Genomic DNA, 15,694 nt, shown 5'->3' on the forward strand with positions numbered 1-15,694 from the left:
GTGCGCCGAAGAATTGATGCTTTTGAACTGTGGTGTTGGAGAAGACTCTTGAGAGTCCCTTGGACTGCAAGGAGATCCAACCAGTCCACCCTAAAGGAGATCAGTCCTGGGTGTTCATTGGAACGACAGATGTTGAAGCTGAAACTCTAATACTTTGGCCACCTCATGAGAAGAGTTGACTCATTGGAAGAGACCCTGAAGCTGGGAGGGATTGGGGGCAGGAGGAGAAATGGATGACAGAGGATGTGATGGTTGGATCGCATCACCAACTCGATGGACATGGGTTTGGGTGGACTCCAGGAGTTGGTGATGGACTGGGAAGCCTAGCATGCTGCAGTTCATGGGGTCACAAAGAGTTGGACATGACTGAGCAACTGAACTCAACTGAAGTTGAAAAATAAAAGCATTTCCCCTCTAAAGAACACATCACAACCTTGGTGACCCAGAGCAAGTCACTAGAAGGCTTCACGAGGGTCTGTGGGGGCGCTGGACCTTTCTGCTATTACAAAACCTGCCCTGCAGTGATAAAAGAACATAAACTGGGGATGTGAACTAAAACCTTGCCTGTCATTTCAGTAAACAAAGGATGCTGCGGACATCAAACCATTGCATCACAGGTGCCTAGACGGTGAGCCTTAAGGGCACTCAGGATGGAGGAAAAAGAGCTGCCCTTGTAGTGATCAGCCTATAGTCTCCCCAAAGGTGATCCCTCAGGGAATTTGGATGGGAAGTAACAGTTGACTGGTCCAAACAGCTAAGGTGCATAGCAAACGAATGACTTCAGTGAGCCCAGACGCTCGCATCTTCCCCTACATAGCAAGGCCCTAAATTCCTTTTGAAATCTTTTTTTTTTTTTTGCTAAATATTTAATATTAACAGTAACCTTTTGATGCTCTGACTTCCTTGTTTTTTGTTGCAAAAAAAATCTCCTGTGTGTCCTGAGTACGTGCTGCCCCCGCCCTTCCTCCCGCCTTGCCTCTTTGGAACATTTTCTCAGTTATCTGAGATACTGTATCCTAGGCTTATGTCCTCAGATTTCTCTAACGAATAAAACATGATTCTCCACTTTTAGGCTGTCCATTTTTTTTTTCAGTTGTCAGGCGGGAATAAAGTAGAAACCTTTCCCTCCAAAATTCTTAGATATTTTAAGAAATTATTTTGAGAAGCACCGTACTTAAAAGACAAACTCATTATTGTAAGGCTATTCACTTTCAATTGGGCTTTTAAGTTGAACATCTTCGGTTCCATCGGTCCCATCAGAGTGAGCCAAAGTGCTTTGGCTAAATTGCTTTCAGTCTAATCATACTCGGTTTTTTCACATAGGGTTTTGTGTTGCTGTACCAATTAAGTGGAGTGGTACTAAAGGGTGTTTTTCATTAGTGAGATTGTCCTAATGGATAAAGCAATCATTTGCTTGGAGTCTGTAGGAAAAGGATCAGTATTGAGTAACAGTTTCCAAGTTGCAGGACACTCCTAGCATTTTGTTGCTTGTTTGAAAAGTATAAGTCTTTAGCAGCCCCTAAACAAACAATAGAGTGTTTGCAGAGACGCTAGTAATAGTAAAAGGTTCCTGACCAGAACTCTCAATTCCTGCATTAGAAAATCATATTAAAAATACCTTCTTCTGAGAAAAGGGAAGAGGTACAGTGACAGGGAAGTGATGATTTATTCAGGCTAATAGTGAACTATAATGACCTCTCATTTAATGTAAATCTTCAAAGAAATTTCTTCATGGGGTATCAGTCTTAAATTTCACTGGCTGATCATCTCACCCTTAAAAAATTAATATACTTTTCCGGGTGGCTTAGGAGAGAGTTGAAGGCAGGAGAAAATTTGGCTTCAATCGCATCCAGTCCTGGTCCTTGACTTTGAAGACAAAAGGCTGCAGCATTTTTGTCTGCAGGGCTGACCGCTAGATGGAGTGCAGTAACAACGCCTCCTCCTTTTCTTCAGCGGCTAATAATAGAAAGCTTTGCTTCTGAGCAACGGCAAAACCTGTACACTCATAGCTCATATGCTTGCATGACGGATAGACTGAAAATGAGGGCTGTACCTTTAACGGCCATGGAATCCGGCCTCCAGTTTTACCAGTTCTGTGTTTGGATAGTGCTTTGCTGGGTCCCACATCCCTCTAGCCACCCCTCACCCTCCCCACAGAAGCAGCAGAAAATGGCCACAGTGCCAGGTGACCAGTGATTGCAAGTTGCAGGTGGCATCTGAGTGCTAGCCATTTGGGAAGTCGAGACCAGGAGGGCCTATAATAATGTTATCTGAATATTTTACCTGCAGGTCAAAGAAGGGAGATCTGAGCCTCCAAATCTCTACAGGAAAGGTCCGGATTGATCCTTGTGCTTGTTGCCAAGGACATAAAGGGGAGATGGAAATGGAGGCAAGCAGGGAGGGACTTACGTTTTTGGTTGATGTTGCAAAATCAGAAGTGAACACTCTGCTGCTACGATGTCTAAGGATGGTCATAAAAGATACTGTGTGCTTGGGATAAACCAACTAACATCCCCCTATGGGTTCTGGTTCCCAAAATGATGGGGCCTTCCTGGTGGCTCAGGTGAAGAAGTCACCTGCCAATGCAGGAGACTCAGGAGACACAAGTTCAGTCCCTGGGTTGGGAAGATCCCTTGGGGAAGGAAACGGCAACCCACTCAGTATTCTTGCCTGGGAAATCCCATGGACAGAGGACCCAGGAAAGGGGGTCACAAAAGAGTCAGAACGTGACTTAGCACCTAAACAACAATAACCCCAAATGATAAAATCTTGTCTACTTTGTATATATCTGGACTTCACAAAAATTTGTCCCTGATTTTTTTTCATGTATTGTTGTTTGAATATAACTTTGTGAATACGGTAAATGCTTGAGAACTGCTATTTTTCCACCATGAGCAGACTAATACAAATGTGCTAAGCTTGGTCATTTGCCATTGCTAAAAATATTTGTTGCATTTTATGTTTGTTGAGCCAGTCCTTCTGATGGACACCTTCTGAAAATCAGATGCCTGATTTTCCTAGAAGTCTTTGTGAAGAAACACTTTCCTTTCTAAAGTGAGTCTGCCTCTGAGTTTTCCTTTGACAAGACATACACTGTATCCAAAGATGTTTGATAAAGAAGAAATCCGGCTTTTAGAAATAATGCTGGGGTCTTGACATAACCCACACAGTAGACAGTATTTCCGTTGACCTGTGTTAAGTTTTTTCACTATTTTTTTCAACCAAGTAGTTGAAACCACAGCCTATAATCCTGTAATAGCTTCACTGTGGAGAATTTTGCCAGTTGACCTCTAATATTCATCTTTCCCCTTTTTTTTTCAGAGCAACAGAGTTTTCACCAGGTTAATCGTTTCTCAGAACATGTTAATCAGAATCTCACACAGAGATGGACGGGGCCGTTTGAGTTAATGCTGGGTGAAAGAATGTAAGCAAAAATGTTGTGGGCAGTTTTGGGAAAACTTTCTTAACAGATAGCTTGCTTACGCCCTTTGTCACTCTCTCTTTTGTCTAGTACTGCCTGCTGGCTGGAATATAGTCTTTATGGCTGGTGCTACAGCAATGGTTTTGGTCCATGAGGTGAATTTAGGGAAAATATCCACGCCAAGTTGAGAAACAAGAGCTTGCCAACCTAAAATGTTGTTGGGCAGTAAACCAGCTGTTGGCATAATATCCTTAGATTATACAAGAAATAATCAGCTTTTGTCTTGGTTGTTAGTCACGCAGTCTTGTCTGACTCTTTGCAACCCCATGGACTGTAGCCTGCCAGGCTCCTCTGTCCATGGAATTCTCCAGGCAAGAATCCTGGAGTGGGTTGCCATTTCCTTCTCCATCTATCTTGTATAAGTCTCTGATATTTTGAATCTTTTGTGGGTTTCATTATGCGTTTCCCTCAAATTTATATGTTGAAGTTCTAATCCCCAAGTACCTCTGAATGTGACCTTATTGGAGATACAGTCTTTAGTGAGATAATTAAGTTAAAATGGGGTTAGTGGGGTTGGTCCTAATCCAATGCAGTTGGTTTCCTTACAAAAAGGGAAAGTCTGGAAGTGGATAGACCCGCAGGAGAATGGAAAGCAAAGAGACATAGGAAGAACATGGCCATTTACACACCAGGGAGATAGGAATGAAAAAGAGCATCCCTCACGGCCTTGGGAGAAACCAAATTTGGACACTTCCATCCCAGACTTTCAGGATGCAGACTGTGAGACAGCAAGGGTCTGCTCTTCAGGCCTGCAGTCCATGGGGCTGTGTGATGCTAGTCCTAGAAAACTAAGAGAGGGTCTCAGCACCAAGGAGGATGTTGTCAGAGAAACAAGTCACTGTCAGTGTTTCCACCTGAACGGCTTTAGGGAACTGAGAAGGGTCAGACCGGACTGAAGGGACTGCGCGTGCACGCAGGCAGTCTCTCACGCAATAGCCCTTGCTGCGTCAGTTCCTGGAACCGGCTTCCAACACCCTGACCTCCCAGACTCTAGGCTGAGCTGGATGGCAGCTAAAGAGCTCATTCGGAGGGAACTTCAGATCTTGTGGTTCCAAGCCCACCCCGGGGAGGAGGGCTCCCAAGCGGGGGAGAAGGCGCCGTGGAAACACCGCCCTGTGCCCACACGCAGCGGCCCCCGCTGGCGGGGCTGGGGCTCCACCTGCCGCTCGGAACAGCTGTCGGGTGTCTGAAGGCGCAGGTGAAGCCCAGCTGGGACGCAGCGCGGCTGCAGCTGTCCCCCCACGAAGGCTGAGGCGTAAATCCCTTTGAAAACAAAGTCTACGTGAGGGTTGACGTCCCTTCGAACTGCATACCGCAGAAAGTCTTTGTAAAGACCCAGGACGTGAACAAAGATGAGAGCCGCAGTGGAAATAAAGATCGTCACGTTACATAAAGGTTTCTGTTTGTTTGGTTTTGGGTTTATTTACTGATTTAGGGTTGAGCTGGGTCTTCACTGGTGCGCATGAGCTTCGTCTGGCTGTGGCGAGCAGGGGCTCCTCTCCAGCGCAGCGCGCACGCTTCTCACTGCCGGCTTCTCTCGCTGGGGAGCAGAGCCTCCAGGGTGTGTGGGCTTAGGTACTTGCGGCACCTGGGCTCAGTGGTTGCAACTCCCGGGCTCAATTGCTCCGCATCTTGTGGGGTCTTCCCCAACCACAGATCAAACCCACATCCACGTTCCCTGCCTTGTCAGGCAGACTCTTAGCCAGTGTTTAGCAATATTAGAAGCTATCCAAAGGGTTCATATAACGGTTTATTTCTTCTCCATTTCCTTTCCAATTCTTAGATGTTTTCATTCCTAAAGTGTTAGTGGTAACCTGTATGTGTGCTCACCCTATTCCTTCCTGTTCAAACACTTCTCCCCTTCTTTACAATGCTTAACTTTGTCAGTGGATACTGGCTTATATTTTCGCAGCACTGCTTTTTTTTTTTTTTTTTTTAACAAGTTCAATTGTTTGAGAACTTTATTAAAAAATAGACTTTAAAAGAAAGTACAGAGATGTCTGACGTACCCTCTCACCCTGCCCCTTAGTATGATTCATTTGTTACAGCTGATGAGCCAATTGAATACATTCTTTTGGACTAAAGTCTGTAGGCCACAGCACTTTTTAAAGAAGCAGATATCAGTTTGCTGAGGTTTGAGAATGTTATAAGAAGACCTCACAACTTTATTATTCTTCCTTGCTTACTATAATAATAAAATTCCACTACTACATTTTTTGGTTAAATGCCATCCTTACCACAAGAGCATTTTTTACAGTTTAATAATTCAAATTAATGAATGAACGGTTAGGGGTCTAAGGACGGGAGATACACAATGGAGAGGAACACTGTCACTTATGTCGTGAGTATCCTTCTATTATTGCGAGGGTTTAATACTGTCATTTTAGTCTCTTGAGGTCATAGTGTTAATAGTAATTCTTCAATCCATTTGGTTTGATATGAACCCAGTAGGCACCACGGATTATCTCAGCCAGAGAAGCAAAGGGTAGAGTGAGAATAAAGGGTGACCTTCAGTGTGAAGACGGGGGCACCGGCCGCCTTCACTGTGCAGAGGCTGCTGAACGAGAAGAGACCCAGAGGACGCAGTATTCGGGTTCTATGTTTTCCTGAAAGTGACTCGAGAGCATTGCGATTGTCTGCGAGGGAAACTGTGCGTTTCTCCCTCTGGAGGGTTTTGGCTCGGCTCTTCCAGAAACTAATGTATAAATCTGCTATTGCAGTCCCCCCTCTGGCCCTTTGGGAATGTGACTCTTTATTTAAAGATCCCAAGGTGCATTTATTTGGCTACATTTCAAAGACTCTGAAATTCTGTGACCGCCACAGAAGAAAGCATATCATTGTGCTTTGGCAATTGGTTGAAAACAGAATTCAAAGTCTTTGTCAAGTTCACCTTTCTCTTAGATAACCCCCTGAGAGCCACTGTATTCAAAGTGAAAGGAGCCGCGGATGCCTTGAACCTCCGTGGTGACCGCACGAGCTCTCTCCACTGAGCAAGGCACTTACATCCTAGGTGACGTGCACACTTATTCAAAACTACCTCGTGTCAAAGAAGACACATTGCTGGAAGGATCTGACATCTTTTTAACTTTGCTTGACATTCAGGAAATAGGGGAGTTAAAATGCCCTGTGATTAGGTCTTCACAATTGAAGCGTCCCTGACTTGAGGCCCGAACAGAAAGAAAGACAGGAAGATGAATGCAACCTTTCTCTTCGTCGATGTAATATTGACAAGGTAACTAACAGTGTAGCTCCTGGATGGAAAATGGTTAAGCAGGGCTGACAGAGACACTGGTGAGCTCTGCTCGATTCCTTCGTTCTAATGGATTCACCTTGGGGGCGCATTGGCTTTACTGAAAACATTCAGTGGGAAGCTGCGATGCAATAGTTTATTCTAAGAGCTTCACATGTCTCTTTCCACCAACAATCACTTCTGAGTACACGTGAGACAGATGTCAGACACGCAGTGTTCAAGACATGGATGCTCTTCTCAAGGGAAGCTCAGTCACTCTTTGGGAATGCTCTTCTCCAATTCTGCAGAATGGAACTTCTGCACTTGTTCGGTTTTCATCTAGTGAGTGATCAGAAACTAGGGGGTGATTCCTGCGGTGCTGTTTGACTCCCACATGTTCCTATTAAATTTTTGTTCTTCTGCTACAGGAAGCAATCATCAGAAGGGAATCCTCATCCTGAGAGGCTGGGAGGAGCCCCAGGGTGGGCAATCAACACCCTTTATTAGATTTTACTCATCTCCTGAGCAACAGAGTACCTTGCTCATACGAACGTCCCCAGACACTTTCCTCAGCCGTTTGAGGAGCAGTTAGAGCCTAAGTCTCGGGCTGTGAGGAGCGCCATCCTCCTCTTTATTTCAGATTTATCTCAGAAATCACAGCGCTGTCTCCATGTGTGTGTATGTTCTGTCTCTATCTCATGGAAGGTGGTGTTCTGGCTTCTTTGGCAAACAAAGTAATTTTTAAGAAATGCTCATTGATGAAAAGGTGATTCTAAAGTTGCAGGAGATGGACCATGAAATACTCTGCATGGGTAAGCTTTTGTTTTTATTGCGGTAAGAACACCCTTAACTGATCGTATGGGTAGAATCAAATGAGTCAACCTATTTCTTTGTTCATTTGTCTAACTGAATGTACTCTCTCAATGCCCTGGTGGATTAGACGGTAAAGAATCTGCCTGCAATGCAGGAGACCCGCGTTCAACCTCTGGGTCGGGAAGATCCCCAGGAGAAGGAAATGGCAACCCACTCCAGTATTCTTGCCTGGAGAGTCCCATGGACAGAGGAGACTGCCAAGGCTACAGTCCACAGGGTTGCAAGAAGATGGACACAACTGAGCGACTAACACATTCCCTCTCTTGATGGGCTGTCTTGGTGTTGCGTGTATAAAACCACAATCCTCTGCATGCTATCTAGACCACAGCCCTTGAAGAGTCATCTTAAAGCCCTGTTGATGATTGTGAAACAGATTTTAGCTGACGGCCGTTTTCAGGTCGGTCTCTGTTTTAGTTTTGGGAGAAGTGTGAGGAACAAGAGGAAAACCTCTGTGCAGGGAGGTATATTTCAGGGCAGCAGGCAGACAATATAAGCAAACTCAAAAGAGGAAACAGACAGTGTAGGCAACAATAATTAGAACTTAGGAGAAAACTCTCAAAGCAAGCTTGAGGGGGCAGGGGTGGCTACGGAGTGTCAGAGTCCAGGGAAGGAGCAGGAAAAGACAGGGGCGCATTGGGGAGTGTAGACACAGAACGCCTCATGGAGAGGGTGACTTCTGAAGGAACCCTGAATAAAAGGCAGGGGGCTGGCCACAGCTGACAGAAGAGGAGCAGAAAGGAGCAGCGCATCGAAGTCCTGGGTGCAGGTGCCCGGCATGTTGGGGAACCGGGTGCCTGGGAGGCCGGGAACAGGGTGGGGGGAGGCAGGGGGCAGATTGGCAGGAGGCGAGGTCGGGGCATCATACAGGACGGTGAGAGCTCTGCGTCTACTCTGGGGTGGGACTGTCTCTCGCACCGTGTCAGGGGAGTGACCACGTGTGGCCTCTGCTTTCATAGGCTTATACTGGCACGCATGGAAAATGTACTGAAAGGAGCCGTGGCAGAATCAGGGGCAAGTTAGGTTCTGTAATTAAACCCTGGGTTCATGATGCCCTTGACCAGGGGATCGGTCATGAGGACATTGAGAAAAGACAACGTGACTTGTTCCTGGAAGGAGCAGACTCCAGAGGGAAGGTTCAGCGCACAGATCCCTCATGCCACCAGTAAAGAACCTACATGTCCCAACTAAGACCCAGGGCAGCCAAATACATAAATACACTCTTTAAAAACATTATATCTACAGAGCAGAAACAGACTCACAGAAAAGAGAGAACAAACTAGTGGTTACCACTGAGGGAACAAGGGGAGGGACAAGATGGGGCATGGATTAAGAGGTTAAAACCTACTAGACATAAAATGATAACCAACAAGGACTGACTGCACAGCTGACAAAGGGAAGGTTCATAGCACAGAGTCCCCACGGCCTGAGACGGGGACGTCTTCACACGGGTGGGAATGGAGAAACTTGTTTTTAGATACAGCTGTTTTTTCTTTTTGCTTTCTTTCTTTCTTTAGTAACTGAAGCATAGTTGATTTCCAATTTTATATTAGTTTCAGGTGTACAACATAGTGATTCAATATTTTTATAGATTATACTCCTCTTAATGTTTTTATAAAACAGTGGCTATATTTTGCTGTGCTGTACGATATACACTTGTGGCTTATCTCTGCTTCCTTTTTAATCTTTACCTTATGTTGGAGAAGTATGGTTGATTAGGCTTCCCAGGTGGGTAAAGAACCCACCTGTCAATGCAGGAGACAAACGAGGTATGAGTTTGATCCCTGGGTCAGGATGACCCCCTGGAGGGGGACTTGGCTACCCACCCCAGTGTTCTTGCCTGGAGAGTCCCATGGACAGGGGAGCCTGGTGGGCTACAGTCCATGGGGTCGCAGAGTTGAACATGACTGAAGCGAGTTAGCACACACGTAGTTGAGTAACAACATTGTGTTAGCCTCAGGTGTATAGCAAAGTGATTCAGTTATACATATACAGGTATCCGTTCTTTCTCAGATTTTTTTCCCATTTAGCTTGTTACAGAATATTGAGCAGAGTTCACGGTGCGGCACAGTCAGTCCTTGTTGGTTATCATTTTATGTCTAGTAGTTTTTAACCTCTTACTCCCATGCCCCATCTCGTCCCTCCCCTTCTTCCCACAGTGATAACCACTAGCTTGTTCTGTCTTTTCTGTGAGTCTGCTTCTGCTCTGTAGATGTAATTTTATTTTTAAATATTTGTATTTTATTTACTTGGCTGCCCTGGGTCTTAGTTGTGGCTTTTTAGTAGTGGCATGGGGGATTTAGTTCCCTGACCAAGGGTTGAACCTGGGACCCCTGCCTTGGGAGCGTGGAGTCTTAGCCACCGGATCACCAGGGAAGTCCTCAGATGTAAGTTTTTAAAACTAGTGGAATTCTCAGTGAGGGGACCAGCAGATGCAGGGACAAATGGTTTCTGGAATTTGGGGAAAGTCTGAACTGTCGATAACCGTTTGGGACATATCAACGCATAGGCAGTGTTTAAAGCTATGAAACCTGATGATGACAACTAGACAATTAGTACGATTGTTTTTAAAGCCTCAGAACAGACAGAAAGACAGAGACTGGAGTTGAGGGCAGGCCTGGGATGTTCAGGGCAGGCCTGTGCTGGTGGCTGGAATGTCAGAGGAATTCCAGGCCTCCTTTGGGAGCAGCTTCTGTTTAGGCCTCACAGAAGGTCACTGGCTTGGCTGACAGTTGACCTTCGCTCTGACCATTACATAACAGTGGATCTGAGTCTTCAGAACTGTTCAGTCGTTAGTAATTCTGCAGATGCAAATATTATATCACAAATGCAAATATATTCATGTATTAAATATTTTCCCCACAATTCAGCATTTTATTTTACTTATGTACAACGAGTTTGCCAACTAGGCAGTAAAGTGTCTTGTGTTGTTTTTACAAAGAAAGGATCTTTTTTGCACAATTCACGGTGACTTTAGACACCTAGTAAGCACTGGGCTTGACAATGACTAAGCAACAGCAACAAGAAGGAAGCATTCAGCGAGTACTTTCTTGTTTAGAGATAATAATTTATTTGTTGCTGTTCAGTCGCTCAGTCTTGTCCAACTCTTTGCAACCCAATGGACTGCAGCACAAAAGGCCTCCCTGTTCCTTACCATCTCCTAGAGTTTGCCCAAGTTCATGTCCACTGAATCAGTGATGTTATCCAACCATCTCATCCTCTGCTGCCCTCTTCTCCTTTTATAATTTTATGATCATTTAAAATTTATATAATTTTATCCTTATTTAAAATGTATATAATGTTATCATCATTAAAAAATTTTAGGACCATAATAATAACCCTAATTTTAAACTATTGTTATAGGACTCAAGTATAATAGAAATGAGAAGACTTTTGATGGCATATTCACAATTTCAATTTTCAGAAGTGTATCTTGGTGATTCCTGATTGACCCTCCCATGAGGAGAGACTTGTCAACTGTGATAGGGTTTACTTATTTGCAGAGGACATATATTTTAGAAAAGGGAAGAGAGGAAATCCAATTCCATTGCAAGAATCTCCATAATAATATTATCCTTTGAATGTATTTTGACACCACCTCCTGTATTTAGAGAGCGTAATGCTAAAAATAGTATCTGGGACAGCTGGGTGTCAGATTCCAAAATCTACAGCTGCTCTGGGGTGAACTTTTGATGGATGCCATCCGGAGTAGTAGCTGTTAATTTCTATCATGGCAAAGGTTTTCCTGTTCCTTAAGAAAAACAGAAATGAAAGCCACAGAATCAGACCTTTCAAGCAGCATGGAATACTTTAAAAAACCCTCGCCGAATGACACCATAATGTGTGTATGAAAGATGTGTCTGAATAGAGGGCTGCCAGAAGATTTGACAGTGGAAAGCCAAGGGCACGCAGCACGGCTGCATGAGCTCCTAGCAGTATATACAGACTCTCCAAGACAGGGCAAAAAGCTGACGTAGACTGAGAGATTTCATTTTTTTTTTTACAAGAAAGTGAAATCCACGTGTCAACACATCTTAACTCAGCCTTGCTGAACTGATCCAGGGTCTCCTGAATGCTTTCAAATGATACTATTTGTCGAGCGTCTGTTGTGGTCCAAGTGACATCCATCATCTCAGTCAATCCTTGTGACGATCTTTGTGATGTGTGTCAGTTTCCACATTTTACAGGTTTGGGGATATGTCCTCATACAGGGTAATGCGCTTGCCCAAATAACCCATTAGTCCCTATAGGGTGACAATATGCAACTTACAGTTTAAGAGTTTAATTACAAGAAGTGCAAGCTAAGGGCCAAAGAAGTGAAGGAAATTTACACGCAGTAACCCACAAATCCGGGTTTCCCGGGTGACTCTAGTGGTAAAGAACCTGCCTGCCAACACGGGAGACGTAAGAGACTCGGGCTCGATCCCTGGGTTGGGAAGATCCCCTGGAGGAGGGCGCAGCAACCCACTCCGGTATTCTTGCCTGGGGAATCCCATGGACAGAGGAGCCTGGCGGACTACAGTCCACAGGGTCACAAAGAGGCAGCCACAACTGAAGCCACTTAGCATGCACACAGCCCACACATCCACTCACACCTCAAATGGCATATCCTCCCAGTGGTTGGTCAGAAACGTCACCTACATACCAGAGGGACAGCCCTAGAAAGTGAAGAGTCTCTGATTTCAGAATCACAACAGACTGGAAGCACTACTATTTTTGCCTCTAAATGACAATGACACCCCCTGTTGCACAGGATTAGGCACCTGTTTCTATAACTCTGATGTATATACTTAGAGGCCTTTTAACAGCAGCAACCCATTCAGAATAATAGCGCTGTTTGCACTGTGTTTATATATTTGCCCTGAATTAATTCTTGCTAATGCTATTTTGCTGAAATGTTAATGTGTTCAGCCAAGGCAGAGGGGTGATGTAGACTAACGTGATGGCAAGGATTTTCACCAAATGATCCTTCCTTTGCGTCTTTTGCGTGGGCCCTAGCTTTGATAGAATTAGTGTTAGTGATGACAGAAGTGAAAAAAACTAAGACCGGGAATCACGAAGATGAGTGCGTGCTACAGTGAAAAATGAAGCTCATCCTTGATCTAAAGAACTGCTGCTGCTAAGTCGCTTCGGTCGTGTCTGACTCTGTGCGACCCCATGGACAGCAGCCCACCAGGCTCCCCTGTCCACAGGATTCTCTCCGCAAGAATACTGGAGTGGCTTGCCATTTCCGTCTCCAATCCATAGAAGGTTGGCCTATGATTAAGGCTGGGTAGACACCTCCCTCGCTGGCATCCCTCACATTCGGGAACAAGTGTGACTTGGTGGGACAAGGTGACCTTGAGTCCTGAGACTGGACCTCCAGTTTCTGCTTCGTGCCAATCAGCTGCACAGCCCCAAACCTGTACAACTAGGTTTCCCACTAAAAAGAAGGTGATGTGGTTTGTCTTAGATAGAGCAAGTGTGAGGGGACAGAACTCTGATCTTTGAGTAGTGGGGCGTGGAGATAAGCCAGGGTCCCCGTCACCTGCAGGGAGGGGAACTTTAACATCTCGGGAGCCCAGTCTCTCTGCTGACGGAGTCAATCAGAACATGGGACCCAGGTGTTCATGCACAGATACTTCCTGGAAGCAGCCCAGGGGAGTCCTGTGCAGTCCTGAGGACCCCAGGGTTGGGGGAAGTGAGAGCACCCCTCACGCCCTGGAGCTTCTTTCTCCTCCCGTGATGCCCCCGCAGTCAGGGATGACTGACTGCTGAGCCCAGATGACCACGGTCGGGGCTCATCACTACTACCCAAGGCTGTAGCTCTGCTTCTCGGAGACTGGCACAGATCTAAAGGAAAAAAGGGACCAACTAGAAACTTGAGACCTAACCAGATGACATTCAAAGAACTTGCAGCCTGACACTTTTGTTTTTTTCAGGTAAAATGAAGTTTTGTCGTCCCTCTGTTATTTATTTATTTATTTATTTCTTGAAGGATAATTGCTTTACAGAATTGTGTTGTTTTCTTTCAAACCTCAACATGAGTCAGACATAGGTACACATATATCCCCTCCCTCTTGAACCTCCCTCCCATCTCCCGCCCCATCCCACCCCTCTAGGTTGATACAGAGCCCCTGTTTGAGTTTCCTGAGCCATACAGCGACTTCCCGTTGGCTATCTGTTTTACAGTTGGTAATGTAAGTTTCCATGTTACTCTTTCCGTACATCTCACCCTCCCTCCCCTCCAGCCTGACATTTTGCAGACAAACACATTGCAGTTTTTTCCCCCAAGAGCCAGTACAAAATACAAGTCATCTGAATAATGAAATGTTTCCAATCCACGATAGAAATAGCTGTTTATTCAATTTGTATGTGCACTTCAAGTTTTGATTTTTATTTTATTTAAACATTTTTAATTGAGCTATAATTTTGACATAAAGGATTGTATTAGTTTCAGGTGTAGAACATAATGATTCTATATTTATATATAATGAAATGATGATAAAAAATAAGTCTAGTTAACATCACCACACACAAAAGATGTTTTTAAAAGATAATCACAAATTTAAGGAATGAAGATAGTTATGACTTAAGTCTAGAATTTAGAATCACGTGACGGTAAACTTATTACCATTGTGCTTTTACTAAGATAAGTAGATTATTCTTGGATGACCTGCAGGCTGTCTTTATGGCATTAGAAATTTTGAAATTTTCTTTCCTGGGGAAAAATTGTTTATTCATTCAATCCTTGAGAGTCCACGCAATTGCACAAGGTTTTAAAAAGTGTACTTGAAAGAGACCAATTTATCTTTGTGGGATCAGTCAGCAGCTACCTATTCATCAATGGAACAATTAACGCTTAGCAGCCCCATTTTACAAGACAGGGGTTTTAACAAGACTATTTCACAGTCAATCTGAACCATGAGGAAAAGCAATTTCAAAGTGGACTTTGATTTGCCCCCCGTCAGGGTTCATCAGTTATAGCAACACCATTCATGAGAAGCACATATACAGCATGAGTGTGATCACAGAGAGAGGTCAGTTTTAGGGTATGAATCTGGTGGGGGAGGGCCTATCAGTAATCTTTGAATATTGCTTCTGGGGAGAGTGACCAGCAGGGTAATCATGGGAGCAGATGCTGAGTGCCTGAGATTGATGGTGTATGCAAGTCCCACAAGACAGACAATGCAGGTTTATGAGCTGTAACGTGCAGATACGTTCAGTCATGTCTGGACTCTTTGTGACCCCATGGACTGTAGCCCACCAGGCTCCTCTGTCCATGGAATTCTCCAGGTAAGAAGACTGGAGTGGGTTGCCATGCCCTTCTCCAGGGCATCTTCCTGACTCAGGGACTGAACCTGGGTCTCCTGCATTGCAGGCAGATTCTTTACCATCTGAGCCACCAGGGAAGCCCCAGCTTCTTCTTTGGAGAATTTCATGGGCAGAGGTGGTGTCCCTGGTGGGCTACGGTCCTTGGGGTTGCAAAAAGTTAGACATGACTAACACTTTCACAGCAGAAACTAACACAATATTGTAAAGCAATTATACTTCAACCCAAATAAATAAAATGGATCAGAAATGTTAAAAATAAAGACAAGAATAAATAAAACTTGATTTACTTAAAAAACAAAAACAGAAATTAACTCCTGATCCCATGCTTCTCACTCTTAGGCTTATTTCCAAAGCGGTAAATTCTTTTACAATTTGAATAATAACACATGTACAGGAAAAGGCACGAATAATCTAAGTACATGGTGAATTTTTACACTGAACGCACGCTGTACCCGTCACCTAGGTCACCTGTCCAGCTGCCCGGTCCAGTGCCGTAGCCAAAGGTACTCATGACGCACTTACCTGCATGCATGCATGCTCAGTTGCTCAGTTGTGCCCGACTCTCTGTGGCCCCACGGACTGTAGCCCACCGGGCTCCTCTGTCCATGGCCGTGGAATTTTCCAGGCAGGAATACTGGAGCAGGTTGCCGTTCCCTATTCCATGACGTACTTATGAAAACCGGTTACTGATTCGACAGTTGGACAATCTTTAAGTATATTTGGAGCAGCGTGAGTGTGAGAATCTACTTTTCTCTCTGTAAAATTTACAGAAGCTAAGTACAGATCAAGAATTTCTGTTG

This window comes from Budorcas taxicolor, chromosome 12, assembly GCF_023091745.1.
Source record: "Budorcas taxicolor isolate Tak-1 chromosome 12, Takin1.1, whole genome shotgun sequence".
Taxonomy (NCBI): Eukaryota; Metazoa; Chordata; class Mammalia; order Artiodactyla; family Bovidae; genus Budorcas; species Budorcas taxicolor.